The 20,661-nt window shown below is 40.5% G+C and overlaps 1 pseudogene; it reads right to left on the bottom strand.

Moving 5' to 3' along the window:
• Positions 1–4,590: 4,590 nt before the first annotated feature.
• LOC101531749 (Y-box-binding protein 1-like) lies at positions 4,591–18,627 on the bottom strand (annotated as a pseudogene).
• Positions 18,628–20,661: the final 2,034 nt, after the last annotated feature.

Below are 20,661 nucleotides of genomic sequence, written 5' to 3' on the forward strand. Positions count from 1 at the left end.
TCTTTGCCAGCAATCCATATTTTTAATTTTTGGATGATATCAGTTCCAAATGGAATAAAGCCAAACCTCATTGTGGTTTTTATTTGTATGTCCCTAATGGCTAATGATCTTCACCATTTTTTCATGTGTCTATGGGACATTTGTATTTCATCTTTTGAAAAATGACTGTTACTATAATATAATATCCCATTTCTTAACTGAGTTCTTTCTTTTGTGGTTGCACTTCTTGAGCTCTTTTTATAACCTGGGTGTTAACATTTATCACTACAGTGGGAAAAATTTTTATTACATATTCAATCTCAGTTTTGGTTATTAGTCTGTTTAGATTTTCTATGTCTTCCTACCATAATTTTGATAAGTTATATTCATGCAGAAATATATTCATTTCTTCTAGCTTTTGCAATTCTTTGAAATATTGTTCTTTGTAATTGTCCCTAATTCCGAATCATTCTTTTTTATTTCTGTGGTATCAGTTGTAACAGCTCCTTTCTCAACTCCAATGTTATTAACTTGGGTCTTCTTGTTTTTTCCCTTTGGTTTGTTGGGACAATGGCTTATAAATTTTGTTAAAAAAAAAAAAAAACTTCTCCTCATTTCACTGATATTTTACCCTGTATTTTAAAATTTGTTTCTATTTTGTTAATTTCTTATCTGCTTATTTCTTTCCTCCTACAAATTTGAGGTTGGTATCTTTTTTCTTTTCGTGGATCCTTGTTGATACTGGTGAAGCTCAATGGATTCTTTCTTTATTTAATCAAGAAATAAAAACCCAGGAAGTGTAAGCATAATAGAATCGTTATTTAAATCACAGCGATAGGAACCCACTGCCTCAGGAAGAAGTAGGGAGTAGAATGTCTGAGTGGACACTGGCTTTAGGGAAATTAGCTTCGACTTTTTAAGTTAATTTTCTGTTTCTTCCTTTCTTCCTTCCTTCCTTCCTTTCTTTCTTTCCTCCTTTCTTTCTTTCCTTCTTTCTTTCTTTCCTTCTTTCTTTCTTTCCTTCTTTCTTTCCTTCTTTCTTTCTCTCTTTCTTCTTTTCTTCTTTTCTTCCTTCTTTCCTTCCTTCCTTCCTTCCTTCCTTCAACTTAGGGAAGGGCATAGTGAGACTCAGGTGTCTGGGCTGATAAAATGGTGTCTTGAATGAGAGTATTCAAGCAACTATGTGATTCTGTTCTGGAGCATGGCCTGCACCCTCTCATGTCCTATCTCTGGGCAGAGAAGCAAGGGACATGACCTTTGCCTTGGTGTTCTTAACCAACTCAAGGTCTTGTTTTGCACAGCCAGCCCGTCTACTACACGTAGATAGTTAACTGTGAGATGGGGTCCAAGAGTTGGGCAGCCCTCTTTCCTCCAAGGCTCTGAAGCAGGCCTCACTTGAGATGCTGTATTAGGTAATTTATCACAGTAGTCTTCTGATTTTTTTACTTGATGTAGGCATTACTGTTATAATATTAACTCAAAAAGTTTTGATATGATGTGTTTTTGTTTTCATTTAAGAACATTTTTATAACTCCATTGATGTTTTTTGTAATCCACTATTCATTCAGAAGCACATGTGTTTATATATTTCTTCAGCATGTCTTCTTTGTTAATTCCCAGCCTCACTCCATTGTGGTTAGCAAAGATATATGGTATGATTTTATCATTTTGTTTTATTTTATTTTATTTTGAGAGAATTGTTTTATTTCCTAGTATATGGTATACCTTAAAGAATGTTACATCACAAATGAAAGGAATCTGTGTTCTACAGCTATGGAATTAAATATTCTGTATATACCTAATAAGTCTGTCTGATCTGTAGTGTAATTTAACTTATTGTTTCATTGTTGGTTGTTTCATCTGGTTCATTTGTACACTTATGAAAGTGGAGTGTTGAAGTTTCTACTATTATTATATTAGAGTCTTTGTCTTACTTTAAATCCATTAACACTTATAAAGCAGGGTGCCCAAACATTAGGTGCATATACATTTACTGTGATCACATTTTCTCGTTGAATTCAGCATTCAATAATTAGTGAATTTCTTTGCCTCTTTTATCTTTAAATCTTTTTTTAAAATATTGCTATTCTTGCTAATTTGTATTTGTTTCCATGTGCGCAGTCTTTTTCAATTCTTTTACTCTGAATCTATGTATCTGTTGGTGAAATATATTCCCACTTAACTCTATAAGTTGAAGCATTTTACATCCATTAAACCATTTTGTATTTTTTCAACTACAGCATTTATCCCATTCACTTTCAAGGTTATTTTGAAAAATAATGGCTTACTTGGTGTTGCATTTTTCAAGAAAAGTTTCTACTTTCATTGTGAATTTCCTTTGTTCTTTTCCCAGGAAGTTTTCTGTCTTTATATTCATTTATGATGCTATTTTTCTCTGTTTCTATATCAAGAACATCCTCAAGTATATTTGGTATGTTGGCTAAGTGGAAATTAATTCATTTCATTTTTGCTTGACTTGGAAGGTATCTATTTCATCTTCATTCATTTTGGGTTGCTAGATTTTTGCTTTAAGGACTTGGACTGTATCTATTGAAAAATCTGCTGTCAATCTGATGAGAGTTTCCGTAAGGTGATTTGATTCTTTATTTCTTCCTTCTGTCCTTACTTTCTTTTTTTTCCTTTCTTTGCTTTCTTTCTTTCTCTGTCTCTCTTTCTTTCTTGCTTGCTTGCTTTCTCTCTTTCTTTACATTTTACAATACAGTTCCATTGGCTCTGGGATTTCCCTCACCATATCCCCAAATTCCCTCCTCCCCACTGATTTCCGATATATTGTTACAATAGTAAAGTCCTTCCTAAGCAGTCATAAGTTCATAATTCTGTTATTTAAGTGTGTCCTGACATTGTGGGAACAAAATATGGCAGAGTTCAACATCCTATGGTCAAGATATATTCAAAGGAATGCATAGTAACTGTGTAATGGAGATTATCATATTGAGATGTGAAGATACAATACAGTGTGCATCTCTACTTCCAAATAAAAGATGGATTTCCAATGGAACTGTTAGATATATCTTGACAATAGGATTTGGTACTTCTAAGAAAGTTTAGGCTACTGTATTTATGCCTGACATGTGAATTCTGACTGAAATATATTGTGTGATAATTTTTTCTGAGAAGGAAAGAGGGAGATAAAGGATAAGATAAAAAGAGGAAAAGAAGGTGAGAAGGAAAGGGGAAGAGATAGAGCGAGAATATTCCATGTAGTTCCTATTCAACTTCCTGTTACAGCTGTGGTTGTGCAAGGTGAAGCCAGAAATGAAAAATTTGACCTTGATAGCCTATGAGTGCTGCAGAGATCCATGCGCTTGTGTCATAATCTGTGAGAAGAAAGTCAGATCAGAAAATGACCGAATGGAACTCACAGTACACACTCCAATGTCAACACTGAAATTCCAACAGGAGATTCTTAGAATTTAACTCACTGTGTAAGGCCTTCATTCAGTTTTCAGACGTTGTGTCCCTGACAGAATTTTCTCATAGCCCTCAGCTCTTGATTACACAATTTTTCACATCATGATGATTTTTAGGAATTCATATTTCCTGTTATAAAATTGAGTGTACATATCTAGAACTCCGTTATATTCTTCTTTACATTTTGATGAATGCCTCTTAAGCAACAGTCAAACAACAGGCAACCTGAGGAAAAAAACGTATTGCTATCATCCACCAAGGTCAGCCTTTTAGGTGTGCGTTAAGGTGCCGAAAATGAGAGGTAGATCTTAAAAGGGAAGCTGGAAAGTTGTAGTAGAGAAGCCTTGCTCAAATTACCTGGTTGCCCCGGTCTTGGTACTGGCAACTGCAGCTCCTCCCGAGAACAGGTAGGAAATGCAGAATGTTGGGCCTCTCCCTAGAAAGATGAGGTCAGAGTCAGCATTCCAGCAAAATCCCTTGAGCGATTTGCATACACATGGATGCTTAAGAAGTGCTGCTCTTACAACATTTTAATCTTGGTTCTTCCATCTCCTTTCTCTTCAGTATCTACTTTGGTGTATTCTTTTAAAGTAACACTTCCTCTTCTAATTCTACAGATGTTTCACAGTTATGACAGACTACAACCAACCCAGCATCTGAAGGAATTGCAATGGTGGAAGGGCTTTGATATCAAGGAACACCATTCTAGTAGCCTGCTCCAAAAATACCACACAGAGGGGAAATAAAACGTATCTCAGAAAAACAGATCCAGACCATTAGAATCAAGCTGAACTAATTCAAGATGACTTGTACATAACATACTGCCTTAGGTTTGCAAGAAAAATAAAACGTGATATCTAGGACTAATCATTAACTTCAGTTGCTATCTAACACCTTCTTTTAAAAACTATTTTAAAAGGTGATGCAAAAGATTTAGTTGGTTACAAATACTTGATTGAATTTGGTCGATTATCTTGACACTTTGAATACTTGCCAAATGAAAGCTATGCAATATTTACATTCTCTCTCCTCCAGCAATTCGCCAGAAAACTCTGTCCGTATCCTATTACTCCAGTCCTTAGAACTCTCTTCAAGTCATTTCTTTTTATTTATTTTTGTTTTATTATTTAAGACCTTAATTAACAGGTGCTTGCAATTTCTTGACTTTTTTGGAAAAAATCAAGTTGTAAACTGTGGTCGATGCCCATAGGGTCTCCGCATGCAGTCAGGTGGGAACCTTTGCATGCGGTAGGGTAGGGTAGGGCCGGCGTTGTTGGGCCTGGCCTTCGGGAGCACTCTCCGAGCCCTCATTCTTTCCCTCACTCTCACTATTCTGGTAATTCTGCTGGTAATTGCGTGTAGGACCGCTAGGACGTGGGTAGCGTGTACAATGGTTACAGTCTGCTGCATATTTACTGCCTTGCACTGGACCTCCACCAGGGCCTGTGACGTTTGCTGCTTCCGCATCCTTTTCTCCTTCAACAACATCAAACTCCACAGTTTCTCCATCTGTGAAGGTACTTCCTGGAGTTATTCTTCTTTATGGCAGTCTGAAGTACAAATACGTCTTCCTTGGTGTCATTCCTGTTGATGTGCCGTATCCGTTCTTTACATTGAACTATTCTGCTGTACCCCAGACCTTCATTGCAATGACCTTCTTGTGTCCACCGGCAGGTGCAGCCAATCCCTGGCCGGTGCCCGAGGTGCTGGGCTTGGTCTCGCCCCGCTGCCCACAGTTGCGGTGATGGTGAGTGACTGGGGCCAGCTCCCGGGGTGTGATGGTAACCAGGCCGGCGGCGGGGCTCTTCTGGGCTGTCTGGGGTCCACTTTCTGCTCCTGCTACCGATAGAACTTGTCATTTCTTATTAGTGTCACTTTTGGAAACCAATAATCACTAAATCTTAACAGTCTTACTTTTTCAATGTCTCATGTCTTTTTAATTCTTTCTATTCCCATCTCTACTTTTGTGAGTTACGTCTTTTTTTATTATAAAAATTTATTTTTATTGGAAAATCAAATAAACAAAGAGGAGAGACAGAGAGAAGGAGCTTCCGTTCAATGATCCACTCCCCAAGTGGCCGCAACTGCTAGAGATGAGCCAATCCGAAGTTAAGAGCCTGGAGCCTCTTCCCGATCTTCCACTCAGGTGCAGGGTCCGCCTTGGGCAGTCCTTGATGGCTTTCCCAGGCCACAAGCAGGGAGCTGGATTGGAAGCAGGGCCACCAGATTAGAACCAGCATCCATATGGAATCCCAGTGCTTGTAAGGCAAAGACTTTAGCCACTAGGCAACCATGTCGGGGCTGTGAGTTATATCTTTATTAGCAGATAGCTCAGGAAAAAACAAACAACTTTCTAAGTGACCTTACTAAATTTTCTATCTCTTCTTAGTTCTACATAAACCTCTAGGAGATAACCATTGCTTTCAAGGAAAGATTCATGGTTGTTTCCAACCTAAAATTTTCTTCCTGATCATCTGGCCTGAAACTAGCATTGCAACTTTCCTGGTACCCTTAACAGCTCCACAGCCAGCCACAGATGAGTCAGCAAGCAGCCTCTACAAGAGCATCCCTCAATGCACGCATCTGTGGGGACACTTGAGGAACTTCCAAGTTCTTTTTAATATGTGCCCATCTAAAGCTGTGTTTTCATTCTGCTCTCTTTAAAGGTACCACCTTCACTTAGGTATGGTTTTTAGTCTTATAAACTTCAGCTGCATTGCTTGTGGTGTTATTTTTTATATAGCCCTTGATTCTATATTTTAGAGTCAAAAGTCATATATGCTCCACTTTGAGATGGACACTGCATAACAAAGGCAGTATCTCTCCCTAATCCAAGGTTCCCTTTCCTATGTTTTATTTAAAAAAAAAGTTATTCAAATTGAGAGAGTTATACAACAGTTATACAACAGTTTTAATCATCAAATTCAAGAAGTCATTTACTTCTCTGGTAGATAAAATCGTTGGCCAGTATTATCCAAAAAGTTTGGGTAGAGGAATTCTAGAACCAGACAGGAAAATTCCAGGTCCAGAGCATAAGGCCACTACCACTTAGATATAATCTGCCAGGTCACATGAAATCCACCTGTCATCATAAAAATCCCCTAAAGGAACAGACATTGCAACACAATGATTGAAACTGCCATCTACAATACCTATATTACAAAGGAGTACCAATTCAGGTCCCATTTCTACACTTCCAATTCATTTCCCTGGCAGCATGCTTAGGAAAATAACAGAAGTTGGCCCATGCACCCACAACAGAGACACTGATGGGCTTCCACAGTCCAGGCTACTCGTTATAGCCTGTCCCTGCCGCACCCATTGCAGCCATTTGGTAGCAGTGAACCAATAAATGGGGCACCCAGTTCTCCATTTCCCTCTCCCTCTGTAATTCTGCCTCTCACATACATACATACATGCATGCATACTTATACACACATACATACTGATACACACACAGACATACATATTTTTTTACTTCCTAAACATCACAGCATTACCAACCAATCAAAGGCAGGTCACAAACATTACCAAATAATCAGGAATACGAACATGAGCTAAACATAGGCCTCTTATCTCCAATCCATAACAACTCTTAACCCTAACTCCTCAACAAGTAGCAGAATTAAGCAAGAGTTGCCAAAATCAACGACTTGCAAAAAATACTTACTTCCACAATCATAATGTTCTTAACTGGCTTTCTGGACATTAGGCATGAAGACCCAGAGTTTGCAGGATCTGTAACAACACCTCCAAGTAGTTTGAGAGTATTCTACTGATGCTCTTAGGATTCACCGAGAAACCTCAACTAATGTTTATGCGTGTGGCCCACCTGTCTTCACTGACTGAGAAAGGCCTGTGGAAGCATAATTCTGCTTCTTTTAGTTCTCTAACCAAATTATTCCTATCATCGTCCAGGGATTCAATATCACTCTCCTTTCTAGTTTGTACACACATAACTTGTATTCAGCTTCCAAGAACCAGACAAATTCTACCTTTTCCATTAAACATTAAATTAAACATACCACCACACCAGCTGCACAAATATCATGCCTTTTTTTTTTTTACCATCAGGTACTTTTTGGTGAGTGATGACTTTTTCTATCCATAACTGAAATAATTTGGTAGAGCTTGTGTAATATGAAAATGTATGCAAATATTCCAAATACTATCTACATGCTCATGATTAACAATGTTTTATGAGTCATTGTGAAGGATCCCATTCAGTCTATTTGCCACTTAAAATTCACTCCCACAACAATTTCCTCCTGGTGTGCATTCTTAGTTCCATTGTCTCCACAATGCCATTTAACCCTAGCAATTAGCAGGCAAAAACAAACCTATAATTAAACTGGCATCAAAACATTATTAACACATCATATGGTAACATTTTGTATCTCAGATATACTAAATGTGTCTACTGACTCTCTAGTGAATTGTTAATCACCGCCCTCTACTTTAGTGTTTCAATGTGCATTATATATGTTTTATATACATGTGTATTTAATTTATATGCATGTGTAGGGCAGAAAACAGGTTGCTTCTAATAAGTTATGGTAACTTTTAAATTAAGAAATATTATGAAGTTTGCAATATTTGGAATATTGGATTTAAAATTTAATGAATATAAAATGGGCCTATAAATTCCTGAGAGTTGTTGAAAAGGGGTGGCATGGAAAGCCATTACTGCACTTCCAAGCTTTCAAAGTTCACAAGGTTTTGGATGTAATATTTTGGATCTCTAGAGAGAAGTTAAAAATCACTCATAAAAATGTGTTTTCCTAGGGTCTGGTGTGATGGTCTAGTGGTTAAATCCCACTAGCCCATGTGAGCTCTGGTTAGTGTCTTGGCTGCTTCACTTCCCATCAAGCTCCCTACTTGTGGCCTGGGAAATGAGTAGAGGATGGCCAAAAGCCTTGTGACCCTGTACCTGCATGGGAAACCTGCAAGAAACTCCTGGCTCCTCCTGGTTTCAGATCAGCTCAACTCCGGCCTTTGCGGTCACTTGGAGAGTGAACCAGCAATGGAAGATCTTTGTCTCTCCTTCTCCCTGTCTCTCCTTTCCAATAAAAAATAAAATAAAGTTTAAAAAAGAAATTAAAAGCGTGTTTTCCTCAAGGGCAGTGAAACCTGTGGAAAAAAAAATTAACACCTCCCATAATAATAAAAGAAGAAATCAGAAAAGATTTTAAAATGTGATTGAATACAATCCATATGAAATAAATACCCTCTTAGAGTGAAAAGGATTCTCTTTTCCACACTTTCTCGAGCTCTCCTGTGCCTCTCTTTGACCCACCCTCAACCTTTTCCCTCAGCAATAATCCTGTTAGGTGAGTCCAGCCAGAATACCCCTTACTCTTTATGCTTTCTCTTCGTAATTTTGGCTTGTTGACATCCCTACCCTCCACACCCACTGCCAAATAACTGTCTCCTCTTTATTTGGTTGTTTTATGTTTAATCCTGTGTCTCCCTACTGTGCTCATAATCTTGAAACCTGCTTCAAATTTCCTGAATAGAATCTTCTTTACCACTTTAACAAGTGCTAAAATTATTTTTCCTTTTTAACTCATTTGTTTTTTTTTTTTAAAGATTTATTATTATTGGAAAGCCGGATATACAGAGAGGAGGAGAGACAGAGAGGAAGATCTTCCATCCGATGATTCACTCTCCAAGTGAGCCTCAACGGGCCAATGCGAGACGATCCAAAGCCGGGAACCTGGAAACTCACCCAGGTCTCCCATGCGGGTGCAGGGTCCCAAAGCTTTGGGCCATCCTCGACTGCTTTCCCAGGCCACAAGCAGGGAGCCGGATGGGAAGTGGAGCTGCCGGGATTAGAACCGGCGCCCATATGGGATCCTGGTGCATTCAAGGTGAGGACTTTTGCCACTAGGCCATGCCGCCGGGCCCTTTAACTCATTTGTAATGATGACTCAGAAGGGATCAGAGATCTTACTGGTCCCCTAGTTTCCCCAAAGATCCCAGACAAGTACCTCAAAACCTTGTGTTCACTCCCACTGACAGTTCCAAAGAGTGAGAGCTCCAGGTCACAGTCCACTGAAACACCATCAGGCAGATATTGAATTTCAGGATGCTGAATCAACATTCCAAGATTGATTTAGTGTGCGCGGCTCAAAGGCAGTCATCCAGTCATCTGAGTAAGCATGCTCCTACATAAAAAGCTTTTTGCTTCTTTTTCAAGAGCAGGTTCCTTCCCAAACTCCTAAGGTATTTGTCCCCTATTTGTAAAGATTTCCTGTTTGAAAGAAAACAAAGTTTGTTCAAGTCCAAAGCTTTGTAAGAAACTGGGTCAGAGTCCCAGGTTTCTCTATTCCTTGGACCAAGTTGTGTCAGAATTCCCAGCATCCCTGTTTGCAAATTTCCTCTGGTTAGGAACAGGGGAGGTTCTTCCCAACACACAGACTTCAGTGTGCGCTGACCATCTGTGTACCTCTGCACTGCCAACTCTTTCTTTTCTTGTTGGCATGAATTTATGATAACTTGAAATTTAAATGATCTCTTCAGAAACTGAGGGTCTCCCCAAACAGACTCCTTTAGGATTGCTCTCATGACATGGTTTCCATTCATTCTTCATTATTTTCCTACTTTCAATTTTCTTTCCAGTTCCCCTGAATCTACCCCACTTCCTCCTTTGTGTCCCTCTTACAAAACATTTCCTGTCCTACACAGTCCCTCAGTTCCCTATAGTAACTAAAACTTTAGCTCTCAGACCCTTTCTGGAATTACTAAGTTAATGCCCCAAAACAACTACCTCAGATTTAAAAGAGAAAAAATAATCTAACAGGAAATAGACTGAATATCTTATTCACCCAACTGAGATTTTTGTACATCCAGACATTTGCTTGATATTCCTCCCTCCATCTGTTGTAAAACACCTTCAAAATCCAATGGAAGAATTGCTATAGAAACCCCAAAACTGGATCTACTGTCTTGTGCAGTAAGTCAGTTACTGACACCAGGGTAGAGAAAGAAAGCTGGTGTTTACAGCAAAGCACAGGGAATGGAACTGGACAGCTATTACTGACTGCATTCTCTTGCTCTCTGAGGGATAGTAGTAAAGGCTCTTACAGGTTGAAGTTGGTGTTGGGAGCGTGAGTTCAGCTTATGGTGGTGGTCTTGGTTGGTATGCAGTACTCCTGGCCATTCCTCAGTTAGTCAATGACATCACTTCCTTTAGGACCTTTTGTTGATGGCAGAGTGGGCTCCAGTCTGTCTGGAGGTTATGTGTAGATGGGAGATGCTTTTTGCTCAGGGTTGACACCTTCAAGACAAGACTGGACATCAAAATATCATCTCTAGGGGAGATAAATGGCCTCATGAATCCAGTGTTTAGGAGCTCTGTAGGGTTGGCTGCACCACTGCCTCAATACAGTGAGCTAATCCTAGGAAGAGATTAAATCACAGTCATTAAAACAGGACAAGAAAACTTTCCAGTACAGGAGATGGAGAAAGCTGGGAGATTGAGACGAGGACACGCTGGATTCGAGCATCTGCATTCAAAGCACTGTGTACAGGCTTGGCATTGAATTTCCCATCTAAAATTTAGCCCACAGGCTCCAAAGATTACCTATATGGGCAAACAAGAAATCATAAAGGTCACCTTTATAAAATCTGGGGATAAGTGTTACTTGTCATATTTAGTGAGTAACCTTATTACATCTTCCAGAACATACTTCAAAAATAAAAATAAATCAGCAAGTTTGTATTAGTGTATCTATCATCTTCAAAGTTCTATTTTCTAAATTTAAGGAACATCTGTCTCATTTCTTCTTAAGTTATCCATAAGTTATAAGAGTTTAGGGCACTGTACACTTCAACTAGAAATGGAACAATTATCTTTTTTCCTTCTTATTCCCTTTGGATTTCAGAAACACTTATTGAATTTATGCAAATAACTATATTCCTCTTCTTATGTCTATATGGTTATGTACATGTGTTCAGCAGCAATCTGTCCTTACAAAAAGATATAATTGGAAAATCTGATTCTATAATTAAGACTTTAGCTGCAATGCAATCTCTTAAAATAATGCACAAAATCAAATACAGCCAGATAAATTTGAAGAATGAAGGTTCATTTTATGGAGTCAATAACTGAAAACACCTTTGGGAAGAAATAAGCTTTGTAGCTGCCTGACACAGTTCTCATACTTCCAGGTAAGTAGGGACAGTCGCCTCTTACCTCAGAATTATTAACATATTCTGGGAGCTCTGACATGAAAGGAACTAACTCAAATCTACAGGTGAAGCACGCAAAAAAAGCAGAATTTTTAAAAATAAAATCTGATATTACAAATGATAACTTACAACAAAGTAAGTGTAAAATATACATGATCAATGAATGTTCTAACTCAATTATATTAAAATCAGGAAAAATCTAATAAGGCAAGAATCTGAAAAAAAAACAAAAGAAGGTTGTCTGTAAGAAGGTTCCTATTTCAGTGGAAAACTAGTACAGCTTTCAAGGATTATTGCATTCTACTACTTTTCATTGTCATTACTAATCTTTGCTAAATTCTCTTCTAATTTCTTCCTACCTATGGCTACAAGTCTCCAAATTGAAATTTCCAATACTTGTTTCATTCTTGAACTTGGAGTCACTGAGAACTAAAAACAGTCTTCTAAGAGTGTGAGGAGATTGTTATTGTATTCCCAAAAGCCATGTGATTTAAAGCTCAACTACAGAGAACCTTTGTGGCCAGAATTTTAGCAATGTGGACATTCAGATGCTGCACTCAAAACCTGGGAACTGGAGTCAGTGCTATGGTTCAACTGATTCAACTAAGCCTCTACTTGCAAGCGCTGGCATTCCGCATGGGCCTTGTCTGTGTCCCAGCTTCTCCACTTCCCATTCAGCTCCCTGCTAGTGGCCTGGGAAAGCAGTAGAGGATGGCCCAAAGTCTTGGGACCCTGAACCTGTGTGGAAGACAAGAAGATCCTGACTCCTGGCTTCAGATCAGCTCAGCTCTGGCCATTGTGGTCATTTGAGGAGTGAACCAGTGGGTGGAAGATCTTTTGGTCTCCTCTCTGTAAATCTACCTTTCCAAAACAAATAAAAACACCTTGGACAATCTCCTGATGGTTGCCCTGCTCAAACAACATCTCAATAAATGGTGCATTTGCTCCTTAAAAACAAAGAACAACTAAATGTTGACTTATATCATTTAGAGAAAATAAATGTATTGAACAACAGAAAGGAATGATACAGATTCTTGCATCAAGTAGAATTCTTGAAAGAAACAAAATCAACAGGATAAATACTGACGGGGAGGTAGAAGCAGATTTAAAGCTAAAGGAACGTGAAAACTGATGCTGAAATGCAGTCTAAGTCTGAAGATGTGACAACTGGGGCAGCCAATGGAGTAAGCTTGAGTTTGAGGATGAAGTTCCAAAACCATGCATTCAATGTTCATGAACATGAGAAAAGAAAAGTTCCTTCACAAAAAGAGAACTTACCTTTCCTCAGTGGTTTTGCTTTATTTACAGCTTGAGTTTATTGGGTCAGGCTCACCCACACTGTTGAGACAATATAGACTATACTCAACTGAACCAAATGTTAACCTCTTCTAGAGATTCTCAGACATAGTCAAACATCATGTTGCTCCCACTATCATAATATCTGTTAGCCAGCTGAGGTTGACACATAAATTAAACAGTACCTCTATTCCTGAACAAAATTCAGTTAAAGTTTAGCACTCTAAGTGCTCTTGCCACTAGACCTCAGCTTTGGTCACTGCATTTTCCTGACATGTATATCATAATCTTTGTAAAAATTTGCTAATTACAACTAGAAAGATTCTCTAAATCTTTGATATCTTATAATCCTCAATATCTAAGCAAACTCCTTGTCCCCACCTCCCTTCATATCTAATATATTTTATATGGCATCTGGCAGATGCCAAGTGAGGACTTCAAACACTAGTCTTCCAGCGGGGCTCCTATCTGATATTTACCAAAAAAAAAAATTTATTTATGGACCCAGCACTGTGGCTCAATAGCTAAATCCTCACTGTGCAATTGCTGGGACCCAATATGGATGCCAGTTTCTGTGTCTGTTTGTGGCCTGAGAAAGCCATAGAGAATGGCCCAAAGCCTTGAGATCCTGCACCCATGTGAGGGATATGGAGGAAGCTCTTGGCTTCTGGCTTTGGATCAGCTCAGCTTCAGTCACTGTAGCCATTTGAGAGTTAGCCATCTGGTGGATGATCTTTCTCTCTGTCTCTCGTCTCTGTAAATCTGCCTTTCCAATAAAATTAAATAAATCCTTTCCTTTTCAAAGATGTGTCAGCCCCACATATCTGTTCTATACTTGGCAAGAATCCAATGAAGCATGACTGTTGAAATGTATTCTCCAGACAAACTAAACCGTGTGTGTGTGTGTGTGTGTGTGTGTGTGTGTGTGTTAATAAAGAGAGACAGAGAGGCAATTAATAACTTAATTCATAAAACTCTGGATGCTGAGTCTTGGGGTTTAATCCTGCCAGCATGCCAGAGGTCATTGAGGGTGAGGTGATGATATTCTTTGGCCTTAAGAACCACCAGAGACAAGCTGTTAAGGAATGTCCACTTTATCAGGTACAAATTACGAGTTTTAAAGGTTAAGAAGAGGAAGGGCAGGAGAGAGTCTTCTGGTGGGCCCTATCCACCATAGACATTGTAATTAGCTAGGGGGCACCATCTATTTCCCTTGACCCTCTGGTCACGTCAGAGCTCATGTTCCATGTGTAGGCCTGGAAGCTGTGCCTCAGGTCCTAGGCAGGTAAACTCTAAGCCACACCCACCACACCCAGGCAGGTAAGCTCTAAGCAGGCAGGGTCCAGGGGATAGCACACCACCGAGTAGGCCAGAGATCTGAAGCCAACAAGACACAGAAGAACTGTGTTAAAGTTCTGAAAAAGAGAAACTAGTAGGTAAGCTGTAGCCTAACTCCAAGTCTAAAGACAAGGAAACACTTAAATGCTAGCTTAATGACAATAAGGTAGATAAAATATAATATCACTCAACCTTGAAGTTCATTCACGACTCAGGGGATTAGACAAGGCCTACTTTCACTAGGTGGAAGGTGGGGCAATGCATTGACTACAAATCTCAACTCATTCCTTTCACACTCTATTTGAGCTTTGGCTGGTTCTCTCCTTTTCACTACAATGAACTTGACTTTTTACAGTATTCACTTCTTCTACAGACTTATTTTCTAAATAAAGTCTTTCTTATCACTTTATTGAAGGTCTGAATAACTTTTTAATAGCCAGAATATTTAACATTACCTATAATACAAAAGATACAAAAGTATAAAGAAAACATGATTTTGTAAAATAAATACATAGTTTAAAATATAATAAGATTCAGGGTAACAAATCATGTAATCACATAAACTTTTGGTGACAGCCTTAGAATCCCATTTATCGAAACACATCAAAAATCTAAATTACGGGCCCAATGCAGTAGTCTAGTGACTAAAGTCCTCACCATGCATCCGCCAGGATCCCATAAACGGGCACTGGTTTGTATCCAGGCAGACCTGCTTCCCAACCAGCTCCCTGTTTGTGGCCTGGGAAAGCAGTGGAGGATGACCCAGAGCCTTGGGACCCTGCACCTGCATGGGGGACCAGAGAAGGCTCCTGGCTCCTGGCTCCTGGCTCCTGGTTTTGAATCAGCACAGCACCGGCCATTGCGGTCACTTGGGGAGTGAATCATCAGACAGAAGATCTCTGTCTCTCCTCCTCACTGCATATCTTGCTTTGCAATAAAAATAAGAAGTAATTTTTTAAGAATCTAAGTTCTATCTGCAGCATTTACCCTGATTCTTGCATTTGTAGGAATCTATCCCCCAAAAAATAAGAATTGAAACCAGAAATACAGATTCAACCACCAGTATAACAGAGATAATATAAGAACAGTGCACATCTATAAAACAAATTATAGCATACCTTTTTAAAAATACATAAGCACTTAAGACAATGCTTTGACATAATAGCAAAATACCAGTTATTTGCCATATGAGGGCACATTTAAAAAGTCTATGGAATATGTGCAGTATCAGATATATTTCTATATTTTTGAAATGTAGTGCAGTGGGAGTGGGTGTTGAGACAAAAAACTAGGCCAGGCAGAGGCCAGGAGCCAAGAACTCCGTAGAACTTGAGCCACCATCTGCTGTTTTCTCAGGCACACCAGCAAGAGTCCAATTCAGAAATGGAATGTCTCCTAATTCAGCTGATACTCTGCAGTGAGAGGCTGGTGTTGTAAAAATGATTCAGCCCACTACACACTAGCTGTCCATGCTTTCTTTTGAATCCATTTTTCTACAAATTGTTGGAAATACCTTCATATTATGTATAATCACACATTGTCTGATATATATTTGTCTGTATTTTCATTCAGAAAAGCATTTCATTCTGTGTAGTGAATTTGGTTTTGTTTCAGATTGTTTTTAGTCTTTTAATTGGAAAATCAAACATTAATAAAGTTAATAACAAACACACTTCTATTTTTCTGTAGAATGTCTTCTATAGTGCTTATTATAAGCAAAACATTTATTCTAACTTTGCAAATATTAACCAATGTAATCCTTATAACAATGTTACAGCTCAATATTATTATTCTCATGTGGCAGATGGTGGTTTAGATACAGCTCGTTCATGACTTGAAATTTATACCTGAACTATCTAGCTCTGGTCTGTACTTTTTTAAAGATTTATTTATTTTTATTTGAAAAACAGATTTCACGGAGAGAAAAGAAATAGAGAGACAAAGAGAGACAGAGCTTTCATCCAATGGTTCACTCCCCAAATATTGCAAGGGCTGGAGCTGGGCAGATCTGAAGTTAGGAGCCAGGAATTTCGTCCTAGTCTCCAATGTGGATACAGTGTTCCAAGGACTTGAATCTCCCTTTGCTGCTCTCCCAAACCATATGCAGAGGGCTGAGTTGGAAGTGGAGCAGGGTGGACATGCACCAGCCCTGACATGAGAGGCTGGTGGCACAGACAGAGCAGTAGCCTTCTATACCTCGTGCCAACCCCATCCAGTCAGTACTGTTTCTCTTATAAAAGAGCAAAGGAATGTTACAAAGCGTTTGTTTCTGAGTTTGTTACAGTCCTCTTTTTTTTTTTAAACCCCAAAAGCACCACATATTAGAATATACAAACTTTACACTTCTTAGAGATATAAAACTTTCCTTTGCTAAAACCTCAGAAATCATGTCTTTTCTTTGTTAGTTCTTATCATATATTCTGTGCTTTTATTTAGATTTGAAGTGCTTTATTAACAGGTTCTTTTTCTATATGATCTTGGACATGTTTTAATAATGTTTCTTTTTAAAGGATTTATTATTAATTAGAAGGTCAGATTTACAGACACAAGGAGAGACAGACAGACAGAGAGAGAGAGAGAGAGAGAGAGAGAGATCTTCCATCTGCTCATTCACTCTCCAAGTGGAGGCAATGGCCAGAACTGAGTCAATCCGAAGCCAGGAGCCAGGAGCCAGGAGCCAGGAGCCAGGAGCCAGGAGCCAGGAGCCAAGAGCCAGGAGCTTCTTCCGGGTGACCCCATGCAGGGTCCCAAGGCTTGGGCTATCCTCAAATGCATTCCCAAGTCACAAGCAGGGAGCTTGAAAAGAAGCCAGAATACAAACCAGCACCCATCTGGGATCCTGGTGCATGCAAGACGAGGACTTTAGTCACCAGAGTACCCTGCCAGGACCTTAATAGTGCTATTTTTTCCCCTTCAAACCTAATTTTATATGTATCAGAGTAACACATGTATACAATTATAAAAATCAAATTTCTATTAACATGTTCAATAAATGCCCTTCTTCTATCCCAACAATTGATTTTGTCTCCCAGGAATAACCTTTTGCTTTAAAATGAGTTAATTTAAGCTTATTTTTGATGTTGTTTATATGACTGACAAGAATTCAAACCCGTGAGGACCACTGAATATGGTTGGAAGGATCAAGGTATGGGGGAAGGTGTGTGGGACGAATGATTCCAATTTTTCTTTTCTTCCCTTTAATCCTGTAAGGGCAGTGGTGGGAGTGGGAGGGGGCTGTTTCCAGTTGCCAAACATCATCAGTAGCCTAAAGTGGGGTTGTCCACTTGTTTGTCATCTTAGAAATCCCTTTATAAAGAAGAATGTTTCTAGGCCAATGCTTTGAGTGGTTTGATAGTTCCAAGATGCTATTGGTTTCACTGCTCCAAGGTTGGGAAAATCCTTCCAAGGTTCATTGGCTTACCAGAGTTCACCCTAGTGCATCCACTCATCTAAATACTTGCTGCCAAAGCTTAGCCAGAAGAATTATCTAATCTGTTCTGCTCTCAGTCTTTTGACATGGCATGGCGCTTGATGTCCTCTGCAGGCCCAAATGAGGCTGAGCATGCTGCATAGGCATCAGCAATTGAATGTATGAATATCCCTTGTAGGCAGAGTTTTGAGTCCAGTAATCCAGGTGGGGAGCCCCCCCAAAGAAGCCAGTACAGGGTCTGGTTCTGTCCATCATCCATATCAGTCTGTGCACACATTGATAGTTGTGGTTTCCTGGTCAGTTCCATCCCAGACCCATATCTCATGCAAATCTACAGGTTATGTGACCCAGCTCAGCTTAGCCCGCACAGACCTGGCCCCCTTGCACACACCAGTGAGAACTCAAACCTAGTTGAGGTTATAACTCCACCAGATCCACCCCGAACCCCAGTTTCTGTGCATGCCAGAATGTGTAGCAGACTAGTCTGGTCCATACCATATCCCAACTGGGGTCTAGCATATACACATGGGTGTTGCATCTTATCTCAGCCCACCCCACCCCATGAACCAGTCCACATGTATACTGACAGGTGCTGCCACCTTGTCCAGCCTGGTCTGTTCCCAGGCCTGACTCATGCACACCAGTGGAAGCTGCAGCCCATCAGAGTAGTGTCCACAGTTTCCCTACTAGAGCCAGTACCTATCCTGGATCACCTTTCTGGGAGTACCGCAGTCAGCCAACCCCCAATCTGAGCCCTAATGTGAACTGGCAGGTATCGTGTCCCAACCCAGCCTGGCTGTACCCCATCCTGATTTTCATATCCTCCAGTGGGTGTTGCAGAAAAGTATAGCACAGATTGCCCCCAGTGATGACTCACCTGTATGCCAACAGTTACTGTAGCCTGGTCTGGCCTGGACTGCCCCAGCCTCAGTTCTTGTGTTCACCAACAAGAACTGCATCTTAACGGGGAACTCCCCATGCTCCCCTATCAGACCGGTTCCAAATCACAGATTTAGTGCACACTGGCTCAGCCTGACTTGGCTTACCTCCTGTTCTGACCTTTACTGGCAGCCTTGCCAGACTATCCCATACTTGTTCTGGCTCTCACCTATGATATTATAACCCAGCCCTTCCTGGCTCACCACCAGGCCTGGCTCTCACATTACCTGGTTCAGCGTATCCCATACCTACTCTGGCTCTTGTGAGCACCAGAAGGTGCTGGAGTTATCCTAGTCTGACACACTTCCAGACTCAGCACATGCATGTGCCAAGTGATGTTGTTGCCATGTTCAGGCTGATCTGCCCCATTCATGGCTCTTGTGCTCACCAGTGGGAACCACAAACCATAGTGGCATCTGTTTAGCTCCCCAACCAGGCCCACTTCTAGCCATTCATCTTGTGCAAACCAGTGGTTACTTCAAACAAAACACCATGGCATTTCCACCATCTTGGCCCTTTTCATCAGATTCTGCAGTCTGGACTGGCCCAGCACAACCCCAATCCCTCTCATGCTGGTGGTCACCACAGCCTAGCCCTGCACAGCCTGCCACAATCCTCAGCTCTCATGCAAACGAGTTATGTGATAGCTTAGTCTGGTATGATCCACACCCCATTCTGGTTTCTGTGCATGCCAGTGTGCTACAGTTTGGCTTGGCCTTGCCTGGTCTGCTACGTAAGCCAGACCACACATAAATGAGGCAGTATTGACTGGACTGGCCCATACCCAGCCCTGATTCACCAGTATAAGCTACAGATCAGTAGGGAAGTTCCCCCGCCAAGCCCACTCCAAGATCCAGATATCACGCATGCCAGTGGGTGCTAGGCCCTTACCCCACATAGTTTGCCTCCCCTCCAGTCTTGGTCTTCACACATGCTAGTGAATGTTGCAGTCCAACCCACCCCACACCAAAATCTTGCGTGTGCCTGCAGGTGCTCCATCCTGGACCAGCCCAGCCTGTTTCCAACCCCAGTTCCCATAAGTGTTGGTAAGTTCTGTGGTCATGCCTAACTCAGCGTGTCACCACCTCAAGCCAATCAGTTGGTAGGGCAGTCCCAAAGGGGTAAGCCCCCAAATTCTCCACAGAATCTGCCCCTAGACCCGGTTCTCCAATATGTTATTAGTGTCATGGTTCAGCCTACTGTGTTCCAACACATTCCTTGACACTCACTGGCAGGCACTTTGGCTGAGCCCTGCTAGGCACCCCCCAACCAGCAGCAGCTCTAGCTTTCAGTGCACTAGTAGGTGGTACTCAACACCAACAAGCCCAGTTCAGGTTGCGCTGATGGGTGGTTGCATTCATCTGACCCTGAAGGTAATCTGATTTTCCTCCTCCAAATTACCCAGTCTCAGGCCCCTCATTTACCTGCAATTGTAGTATCCCAGTCAGTGGAAGTTCCCCAGAAGTCACTCCTTATCTGTAACATTTTCTCTCAAAAGTCTTCACTCCCACATAATCCAGTGCCCCTTCCCTGAGAATTTCTCAGACCCTCATGCCCACAAGTGTACAGGTCCCTGAATCTTCTGGCAATGTGATATGCCTTCCCTACCCGGGGTCCATGCACACTTGTGTATAGGTTCTCATACCGTTTTTGCTGGCAATATATATTTTACATATATATATAAAATAGGCAACTATGCTGGCACACTGGTATAGCTAAAACAAACCTGGTATTAACTGGGCCCAGAATGCCTACCAGCTATTAGCTGATTTTCTTTCAGCAATGTTACACTTGCCTAGGTGCAAGGCAACCTAAGAAATTACTTACGGCCTGACTGAATTTCACACTTTTCCATTCACTTGAAATAGTCCTGCTGACATTTATCTCATTTAAAATATCACTTGAACTAGCCTTCCTTAGCTTTTTCAGTTTTAGGTATTATCTGTTGCTTTACTATCAACAATGTGGTCGTAACTACCATCTTACCTCTTAGATGACTATGACATTCTTCACAAACTCGATCTCTAGGATACACACAGTCATTATTAAGATAC

Source organism: Ochotona princeps, chromosome 3 (assembly GCF_030435755.1).
Source record: "Ochotona princeps isolate mOchPri1 chromosome 3, mOchPri1.hap1, whole genome shotgun sequence".
NCBI classification, from domain to species: domain Eukaryota; kingdom Metazoa; phylum Chordata; class Mammalia; order Lagomorpha; family Ochotonidae; genus Ochotona; species Ochotona princeps.